Consider the following 11,521-nt stretch of genomic DNA (forward strand, 5'->3'; position numbering starts at 1 on the left):
CTTGAAGCATGCACACCCACCAGCCCTCTGCTGCACACCTGTTGAAGTAGGCACCCCATGCACACCCTCTGAGGTGATCCAAGCTGCCATGGGCCACACCACCATGACTTCTTTTGAGATCACTGTAGTACTATCCTCATGGGTCCACAAACACCCAACCAGTGTCCCCTGAGAGGACCATCGAACTTGGCCGCCAAATAACAACAGACTGGTGGCTCGAGAAAAAGTGAAACCACAAGAGAATAAAGAAATATCCAAGCCCCCCCATTGCAGTTAGTTTCAGTCAGTTCGAAGAAGCATTCCCACAAGTCTACCAAAGAGAGAGTCCAGTGCTCTTTAACTCTCTGGAAAATAGCACCAAGCTTGCAAACAGAAATCAGCCGCAATCACCTGAGTGAAAAAACAGGGGAATCAGAAAGCACTGTCAGAAGAAGACCTTAACTTAACAACGTGCATAGCCGAAGCATACATTTATCTGACACAGAGAGAAATCTTCAGAATGGTGCTTGGAATCATACAAGATGGGGGGAAGTAATATAGAAAAAAGGATGAAGTGATATAAATAAATGCCACGCACCAAAGGGAAATACAAGACCCAAGGGACAAGATAACAAAAGGCAGTAGCAAATTCAAAGACTTTACCAACAGACTAGAGGAGGCAGAGATTCTCACTAGTAACCTAGAGGATAATCAGGCACAGTTCAACAAACGGGAAAGGGAGTCAAATAAGATAACCAGAGAAGCTGAAGTAAACCTGAGAGCCATGTCTGACACTATGAAGAGGAACAACATTAGAATAATTGGACTACCAGAGCAAGACATAACGAAGAAGTCAACTGCAAAAAAAGTGAGAGAATCCTTAGAGGAAAACTTCCCCAAGCAGCCATTCAAGAGGATGAAAGAACAACAGCTAGACCAAACCCCAAGAAGAAGTCACCAGGGTAGAAAATAGTTAAAATATCCAACTTAGAGGAAAAAAACAAAACCATAAGAACAGCTAGGGAAAAACAAGCAGTCACCTGTCAAGGCACCCAAATAAGAATATACTCAGACCTATTTGCGGAACTGTGAAGAAGAGGAGAGACTGGAGTAACATATTTCAAAAATTGAAGGAAAATAGAGAAAACCCAAGAATACTCTATCCAGCCAAATTATCTATGAAAATAGACGGAGAAGGAAAAATCTTACCAGACAAGGAAAGATTCAATGAACATATTAAAAGAAATCCAGCCCAAAAAAGATCCTTGCAAACCCTGTATGGTCAGAAGAACATCACCACTGAACACAAATAAGAGACCACCATATAAAACAACCCCACTGGGAGGGCAACAAATAGAAAATAACCACATAACAACATTGGCTCAAGTGTGGAAAGAGGCAAGAATGACGCCCCCCCACCCATACACACATGAACAACACACTGATAAGAAACGGAGGTAGGAAAACAACCAATAGAAAAGGTACAACATGGTATCACTGGGTCCACACATGAATGTAATAACCCTGAATATCAATGGACTGAGCTCAAGCATTAAAAAGGCAGAGCTTAGCAGACTAGATTAGAGGACACAACCTGTTGATCTGCCTACAGGAGACACATCTCAAGATTGCAGACTAAATAAATTGAGAATCAAGGCTGGAGAAAAATATGCCAAGCAAATGGCAATTCAAAAATAGCAAGGGTTACCATCCTAATCTCAGACAAAATTGATCTCAAGGTGCAAGGTATAACGAGAGATAACAAGGGACATTATATAATGCTGAAGGGAACAGTAGACTAATAACCAGTGAAAATAATAAAATGTATACGTGCCCAATGAGAGCACTACAAAATTCATCAATCAAACACTCCAAATATGAAAAAAAAAAAGAAATCACAAGCTCAACAATTATAGTAGGTGACTTTAATGTGCCACTCTTGAGAAAGATTGAGCACAGGGAAAGAAACTTAACAAGGGGACTACAGAGGTAACTATCATGATGGGATGACTGACCTAATAGATATTTTCAGAACTCTCTAACCAAATGCAAAATTAGTTCACATTCTTTTGAAGCCCACATAGCACATTCACTAAGATAGATCACATGCAGGGATGCAAGTAGAATCTGTGTTAATCAAGTACAGAGAGATCATGCAGAGTTCTCTGCTCTACGACTATGCCATAAGGCTGGAAATCAACAAAAGCATGATTAAGGAAGCAAGGGAAAACCATTGAAGGATGAATAGCTCTCTGTTACAAAAGGAGTGCTTACAGGCCCAGATCACGGATTAACTTAGGAATTTTCTAGAAACCAATAAGAATGAGATGTACCAAAACCTTTGCAACATAGCAAAGGCAGTTAACAGGGGATGTCTGATAGCAAGACGTGCACACATGAAAAAGGAAGAGAGACTTGGGATTGCTATGCTGATGAATACTTACAGCGATTAAAGTATTGTCAACTGGACAATCCTAGAAATAGCAAAAGGAAAGAAATGATAAAAATAAGGGCTGAAGATTCATAAGAGGGAAAACAAGAAAACAATGGGAAAAATTAATGTAGAGAAAAGTTGGTTCTCTGAAAGGATTGATAGAATCGACCCACTGCTGGCAAACTAACCAAAGAAAAGAAGTAACAAAAACAAGGATGAGGGATGAAACCAAAAAGATAATTACACAGTACTTTGAAGGCCTGTACTCCAATGAATACAACAACTTGTAAGACATAGACAAATACTTGGAATAACAGTCCCTCACCAAACTATCCCAGGTGGACGTTAAAAACCTCAACAGACCCATAGCATTAGAGGAAATAGACAAGGTTATCAAGTGATTATAAAACAAAACAAACAAACAAAAAAAAACCCTCCGTGACCAGACGGCTTCATAGGAGAATTCAACCAAGCATTCAGGGAAGAACTGACACCAATCTCACACAAACTCTTCCAGAACATAGAAAAATATGCAAACACCCAAACACTTTCTATAAAGCTAGTAAAATTCTGTTACCTAAACTAGACAAGGATCCCACAACAATTGAGAACTATAGACCAATATCCCCAATGAACATAGATGCAAAAATCCTTAACAAAATACTAAGCAATAGGATACAAAATTATATATAAAAAATAATTTAACATGACCAAATGGGATTCATACGAGTGATGCAGGGGTGGTTCAACATTAGAATGACCATTGTTATTATTCACCACATTGATATGAAAATATATAAGAACCAAATGATAATATCGATAGATGCAAAAAAAAAAAGCCTTCGACAACATCCAACACCAATTCTTATTTAAGACACTCAAGAAGATTGGAATGAAAGGAAAATTCCACAATATAATACAAGCTACATATGAATAACCAACAGCTAACATTGTGGTCTATGGAGAAAGATGAAAACAATTCTACTGAAAGATTGGACCAGACAAAGATTCCCCTTGTCCCCAATTTTATTTATCATACTGAAGCATCTAGCAAATAACATATGGCAAAGAAAAGACATCAAAGGTATTTCTCTAGGGAAGGAAGAGGTAAAACTATCATTATTCACATATTTGATTTTATATATGGAAAATCCCCATAGCTCCACAAGGGCAGTACTGGAAGTAATAGAGGAACATGGCATTTGACAGGATACAAGGTCAACAAACAGAAGTCTGTCGAACTGCTATACGCATCACATCAAACCATTAAAGAGGGTATCAAAAAAGTAGTACCTTTCACAATAGCCAAGCACAAATTGAAATATCAAGGGATATACCTGACTTAAAAAAAACAAAAGATTTGTAGTAGGAAAACCAGAGAACCCTATTTCTAGAAACCACGACCTACCTCAGTAAATGGCAGGATAACCCATGCTCATGGATCAGAAGATCCAATATAGTAAAGATGTCCGTTCTGCCCAAGGCACTATATAAATTTCATGATATCCCGATACAAAACATTTTTTTAAGAACTGGAAAAAATGATTAACAACTTCATATGGAGAGGTAAGAGTCCAGAGTTAGAAAAATCCTCAAGAAGAAGGACAAAGTGGGAGGGCTTGCTGTGCCTGACTTTAACACCTATTCTACAGCCACAGTGGTCTAAACAGAGTGGCATTGGTATAATGATAGATACTCAGACCCACGGGAAAGAACTGAAAACCCAGAAATAAAATTATCTGCATACAGATAACTGATCTTTAATGAGGGCCCCAAAAATATCAACAGGAAGCAGATGCCCTGTTCAACAAGTGGTACTGGGAAAACTGGATATCTACCCGCAGAAAAATTAAACAACACTACCTTATTCCAAGCACAAGAATAAACTCTAGATGGATCACATACCTTGAGGTAAAATCCCAAACAATTTAGGGCCATCAATGAACGAATTGGGATGCAGGGAATATATAGGCTATTGGAATTAGGGAAGGACACTGATACAGAGGAGGCAAAAATTCACAAGTGGGATATACTGAAGATAAAACACCTATGTACATTGCAAGAATTTACCAAGAGAGTAATAAGAGAGCCAACAGCCTGGGAAAATATCTTTAGCAATGACACATCAGACAAAGTATTATTACTAAAACCTACAGTACTCTGCTAGTAACATTAAGAAAAAGCAAATTACCCACAGAGGAATTGGGCAATGGACCTGCATAGAGGTATCACAAGGGCAGATACTCGAATGTCCAATAAACAAATGAGAAAAGGTTCCTGATCATTAGCCATAAGAGATATGCAAATTAAAAACACTATGAGATACTACCTAACACCTTCAGAGATAAAATATTGAAAATATCAGAAAATAATAAGTGTTAGAGGGGCTGTGGTGAGAAAGAAAGTCTTATGGATTTCTGGTGGACCTCTGGGTATGTACAGCCACTTTGGAAATGGATTTGGCAATATCTGAAACAGATGGAAATTAAAGTACCATATGATGTGGCAATCACCCTGCAGGGAATATACCCAGGAAAGGCAAGAAATAAACCACAGTCAGACATCTGTGCTCCAATATTCATTGCAGTACAGTTCACAATAGTGAGGAGTTGGAAACAATTCAAATTTCCACCAATGGACAAACGAATTAAAAAAACTGTTACTTACATTCAATGGAGTACTATGCATCTATAAAAAGCAGAGCTGAATGCATGAAGCACACCACTCAATGGGATGAATTGGTGTTATGCCAAGTGAAGTAAACCAAGCACAAAGGAGAAGTATACCATGAGTCCGCTGAAGTAAGCGTAAAATGCAAAAGGGGCACGGGGGAAAAGCTACTTATTGTATGCTCCATTCCCAGGGTGAGGTCCAGGTAGCGGGTCAGGGGTCAGACCCAATCCAGAGATACGTATGCAGCCAACTAAAAAGGAGGGGGAAATAAGGAGAGAGAGGGCCAGAGAGAGAGAGAGAAGGAAAAAAGGAAGATGGGTAGTGGGGCAACGGGGCACTAACTCACCCAAGGGGAGGGTACTGTTTATATTTCCAGAGGAGAGGGACAAAGGGACCTGACTTCAACCCCATGCATCAGGATGTGAATAGAACGTACGGGCATAAAGCTAGGAACCAACAGATAGGTCTGTGGGGCAAACCTCAATCCCAACCCTCTGGATACCACCCTCCATTCCCCCAGAAGAATTCAGTTCAGAGGACAGCACTGAAGCTACAGCTCAGGGAAAGGCCTGTGTCTGATCAACGCACACGGGGTCACATGTAGAGGGAAGTAGAGAGAGTGGCATACATCCTGGCCACCAAGCCTGCCCTGAGGATGATATTCCTTCTCACAGAAGCCAATGCATAGAGAGGACCATAGGGCTGACCCAACCAGGAGATAACACATCCCTCACTGACCCAGAGTGCTAAGGGGGTACAGCACTGGGAATACAGTATGGGGATGGTGCCTGATCTGGCCCCACCACAATGGGGTGAAACACTAAGAGCTTGTAACAGATCATCAAGGGTAGCAAAGCAATGAAGTCCCTGAGGAAGACCAAAATTAGACTTTGGGGCCAGGATGTGGAACCCCATCAGACTCAACCGGAAAACACTCCTAAAGGTCGACAAACAGACCTGTAACTATCTGTAGACTTTTCTTTTTTGTTGTTTCTTTTGTTGTTGTTGCTTTGTTCTTTTTGTCTTCCTTTGTTACTTTGTTTTGCTCTGTCCTGTTTCTGTGCTTATTATTGTGTCTAAATGTCTATCTACATAAGATAGGCAGGATAAACCATCTGAAGGAGAAATAATGTGACCAACCGTTTGAAAGAGACACAGGAGAGGGGTAGGTGGGGGAAAGAAAGTGGGTTATTAACCAACACAAAGATGAGGGAACAACAAGTAATCTAAAATTGATGGCAAGGAGGGTATGGGATGCCTGGTGGGGCTTGATCAAGGGCAGTGTCACCAAGAGAAACTACTTAAACCCAAATGAAGGCCAAACATGGTAGTGGAAGAAGAGGAAAGTAAAGGAAATGGAAGAAGTAGGTGGCAAAGGACATTTATAGTGGTCTTGGTACAGGAATGTACATTTGTAAGTATATTCATATATAAAGATAGGGAAATAGATCTATGTACATATATTTATATGTTAAGTATTAAGGTAACTGACAACATAGGGCCTCTACTCAAGTACTGCAAAGCAAGAACACTATGTTCTAATAACCCAAAATTCTGTGATGCTCACCTTCTTGACACAATCGCTAAAGACAAAATTGGTGCATAAGTAAATGTGGTGAAGAAAGCTAGTGGTGTCAGGCTATCAAAAGATATAGAGTCTGAGGTCTTAAAGGCTTAAAGATAAACAAGAGACCATCTAGCTGAGTAGCAACAAAACCCTCATGGAAGAAGCACAGCAGCTAGTGTGATGATGAGGTATCAAAGGCAACAAGTATCAGGCATCAAAGACCCAGAACAAAAAATCCTATCAATGTGAATGAGGGAGAATGCAGACTGGAGACTCTAAGCTCATCTGTTTACAGTTGGGCATCCCCTTACAGAAGGGTCATAAGGAAGAGATGAACCAGTCAGGGTGCAGTATAGCATCAATGAAACTTACAACTTTCCTCTAATTCTTTAGTGCTCCCCTTTCCACCACTAACATGACCTTAATTCTACCTTACAAATCTGGCCAGACCAGAGATTGTACATGGGTACAGAAAAGAGCTGAAAACACAGGGAATACAGTACAGAAAAACTCCTCAGGACAAATAATGAGAGTAGTGATACCAAGTGGGTAAGGGTAAGATGAGGGGAGAAATGTGGAACAGATCACAATGATCTCCATAAAACTCCCTCCCAGGGAGACAGACAACAGAAAAGTGGCTGAAGGGAGAAATCTATCAGTGTAAATTAGACATAAAAATATAATAATAATTTATAAATTATCAAGGGTGTTTTGGAGGGGTGGGGGAGGATTGGGGAAATGATCTGATACCAAGGGCTAAAGTAGAAAGAAAATGTTCTAAAATTGATGATGGTGACATATGTACAAATGTGCTTAACAAAATGGATGTATGTGTTGATTTTGATAAGATCTGTAAGAGCCCCCAATAAAATGATTCAGAATATATCTTCTGTTGAGATGTACAAGACACAGAACATATGTTAACTTCATAGTGGCACCCGAGAGCACCCTTTTCATATCCATAGTAAGACCAAGATGTTTCAAATATCACACGATAAATGGGGTATGAGTACTCTCAGGAAAAGCATAAATCTAAATGAAGTTCACACTTTCATCAATCTAATCATCATGAATCTATTTGCATCAAGTGTTTACAGATAAAATATATGAACAAAGAATATCACCTCCTTCATTTGTTGTCCATGATAGTAATTATAAAAATATGAGAACATGATAACTTAAAGCAAAGTCAACATCTTTACAGAATTGAAAATCAGAAATGGCAGGTGATCAGTTCCCATGGCTGTAATGTCATGAGAAGGTCTCAGCAAGGAGGGACAGTAGCTCCAAACGGAGGGGGATGAGTGGAAGGGTTTCAGGTAAAGAACAGGAGAATGCAGAATAGTGATCTGTCTTTTCGATCATGCTGTTTATAGTTTACCAGACACAAGGTGTACATGCGAATTGAGGGAACAATAGTAAGGGAGAAATTCAACTGCTTTAAATGCAGATGAGATAAAATGTTAATTTTTTTCTTTTTTAGCACTGAATTCTGAATCTCTTATGAATTACTATCTCAGGATATACCATAAATAAGCTGACTTTGACTTTTCTACCAATGCTATAGCTGACTGCAATGCTGCTCATGTGGTCTACCTAGCTTGCACATCAGTTTTGGACAGTCTAAGTATGTACCATTTTGAACAAAATGGCTCTCTTTCCAATAATATGCCAAAGGGATATCCCCACTTCCTCAAATTCTGCATATGTGCTTACCAATTTGCCCCTCCAAGCCTAGGAAGGTCTATGAATCTAGTGACCTCATTATCATGCTTCAGACCACTCTTATGTGTGGTCACATCTGTGAAAATTAATTCCTACTGGGAGGTCAGTAGTCATGAGATGTTATAAACTTGCTCCTTACTGTAGTCAAGAAGTTACTGTGGAAGCTACTAAAGCCCAATGCCTTAATCACTCATTCTGTGACATACAGTGGAATCTGCTTTATAGTGATGCTGGAAGAAAGAATAAAACTTCTTCCATGGGTTTCTGAGCCTATAAATGTTTACTGGAGCCAAAGACTCATATTTATCACATGGAGTAGCTGGAGCAGGTCAACTGCCAACCTTCAAGTTAGCAGCCCAACAGGTAACCTACATTTGGCCAACCACCAATTTGCCACCAAGTCTATTCCAACACATAGAAATCATATATGATGGAGTAGAAATTCCCTTTGGGCATCAGGAACAATAAAACTTTAGACCTCCACTTGTCTGTCATTTCATCATATTGTGGTGGCTTACGTGTTGCTGTGTTCCTGGAAGCTATGTCACTGGTATTTCAAATGCTTGCAGGGTCTCCCAGAGTAAGTAGGTTTTGGCAGAGCTTCTAGATTAAGAACAATAGTTGCAGTAGTACATTGAAAGGGAGCTACCTGGATTCAGAAGAGGATATGGAACAAGGGACATTGTTGCTGATATAAAATAGAATTTGGTAGAGAGCAGCTAATAGCAGAAACACGCTTACTTGTATTTTATTGACTATTCTAAGGCATTCACCTGCATAGAACATAATTAACTGGGATGTACAACATAACTGACTGTGGATCACCTTGAGAAGAATGGGAATTCCAGAACACTACATTGCACTTCTGAGGAACTTTTTCTTAGATTAAGAGGCAGTTGTGTGAGGAGAACAAGGGCCTATTGCATGGTTTAAAACAGGAATGTGTGCACCAGGGCTGTTTCTTCTCCCCAAACTTATTTAATCTATATGCTGAAAAATAATCAGAGAATTTGGATAATCAAAAAAAAGAACACAATATCAAAAATGGATCAAGGCTTATCAACAATGTGATATGGAGATGACACAATCTTGCTGAAAGTGTGGCGGAATTGAGGCAGCTGAGGAAGATCAAGGATCGATGCATTTGAATTATAGTGCTGGAGAAGAATATTGAAATGGCATGGACTGCTGAAAAGACAAACTGGACAAGCCAGTCTGCATGGGAAGGGGTGAGATTAGGGTGCTCCTTAGAGGCAAAGATGGCAAGACTTCACCTTATATGCCTTGGACATATAGTCAGAAGAGACCAGTCCCTGGAGAATGAATTCATATTTGGTAGAATAGTGGGGCAGAGGAAAAGAGGAAATACCCAAACAAGGTAGATTGATCCAGTGGTTCCAGCAATGGGCTCAAGCAGAGAAGCGATTGTGAGGCTGGTGAGGACCATGTGTTATTTTGTTCTTTTGTGCAGAGGGTTGTGATGAGTTGGAACCAATTGGATAGCACCTGACAACAACAACAACAACAACAACAAATCTTGAGAGGATCACACAGTCTCATCATTTCCTCTGTACAATCGGGTGGGTTCAAACATATGACCACCAGTTAGCAGCTCAATGCAAACCCACTCTAACAACCAAGTTCCCAAAGCACGGACATAGTAACCAAAATGAACAGCAGTGTCAACATAATAGAACAGTATGATTTGCAGGATTGCGGGGGATTAGACCAGCTATCCTGCATCAAGCTGGGTTCGAACTGAGGCGTGTGGCTGAAAGGAAAAGAAAGAGCTATGTACAAAGCATGGGATCAGGAGGACTCCAATCTGATGGACTGGAGTCTCCAGTGTATTTGAAGCTTGGTATTTATACTCTTCTTACACAAGGGAATTGGTTACAAAACAAACATCAAAGAACTTAACCATTCCTAAACTCTTATCTATGCAAATGTTACTTAATTATTCACAGTTTCTTAACTTTAGAATAATAAAAGCACTAGGTTCAAAGATAATCACAAGGATATGCAGGATTCAAGAGAGCCTCAAAGAGATCTTAAATAACTGAGTTATCGCTCAATGGCTCAATGCTTTTAGCAGCAAAGTCACAAACAACAGTCATTTTGCAACACTTGTCTGCAGAGACACAGATGAGCAGGGGACTAAATAGTCACCTATTAGTAAACACCTTGATCAGCCGGATGCTTCCTACTTAGGATATTATTGCACAGATGATCAAAGCAAGATTAGAGGTGAACAATATGATTCTAATCTTGTTTCATCTCTATAAGCAGAAAGGTTTTGATTCCCAGGAGGAGAAGGCCAAGTTCAAACCAAAATAATATTCTATTCCTTTATTTAATTCCCAGATTTGCACCGGTTCACAGAGCAGGAACCCTGGAAGTAAGGGGAGGCCGGATCCATTTGAGGTAGGATACAGTCAATACTTGATAGTGTCAATATCTTTATCAAATCCTTTCCCAAGGATGCATGTAGCACGTACAAGGAGAATAAGCACTGGAGAAGGGCAACTACAAAGATATCTAGAGAATCACTGGAAAGGTTTTCAGTGCCGTTATCTCCAGGAGAGGCAAAAGGCTGTTGTGCTTCCCTAGTTGTAGAAATCAACAGTAATAGAGTTTGAGATAGTTAAGGTTTATTGTGCCAACCTGGCTGATACATGTGAGATTAATTGAAGGGCAGACAGATAAATGACTCAGTGAGCCTCACCCTTCTAGTTCTCTGGTTTCTTGCTTTCTGATGGCTGGACCAGAGTGTAGCTGCCTCCACCAGTTCTCTGCTTCATCTGGCAAGGCTCACTTCCTGCAAGACATCCCCAAGGAGAAGCACCATGGACCTACTCCAGTGCAGGCCTGGGTGCTGGAGCAGCCATGTGGAGACCCCTGCCAATGCTGAGATGCTTACATGCTCACTGATTTGACTTTCCTCCTGAAGGCTGCGTCCTTTCGTGTGTTTTGCTAGATGGAGGAGGACTTTGTGGATTGGTGTCGAACATAGGAGCTAATATTGGATTTATGGGCTTGGACAGCACTGGGTTGAGATGCTTTCTTAATGTACACTTACTCTTATATAAAACTGTCTCATATATACGTGTTTCTGTGGATTAGTTTCACTAGTTTACTCAGAC

The sequence above is a fragment of the Tenrec ecaudatus genome, chromosome 7 (assembly GCF_050624435.1).
Source record: "Tenrec ecaudatus isolate mTenEca1 chromosome 7, mTenEca1.hap1, whole genome shotgun sequence".
Lineage (NCBI taxonomy): Eukaryota > Metazoa > Chordata > Mammalia > Afrosoricida > Tenrecidae > Tenrec > Tenrec ecaudatus.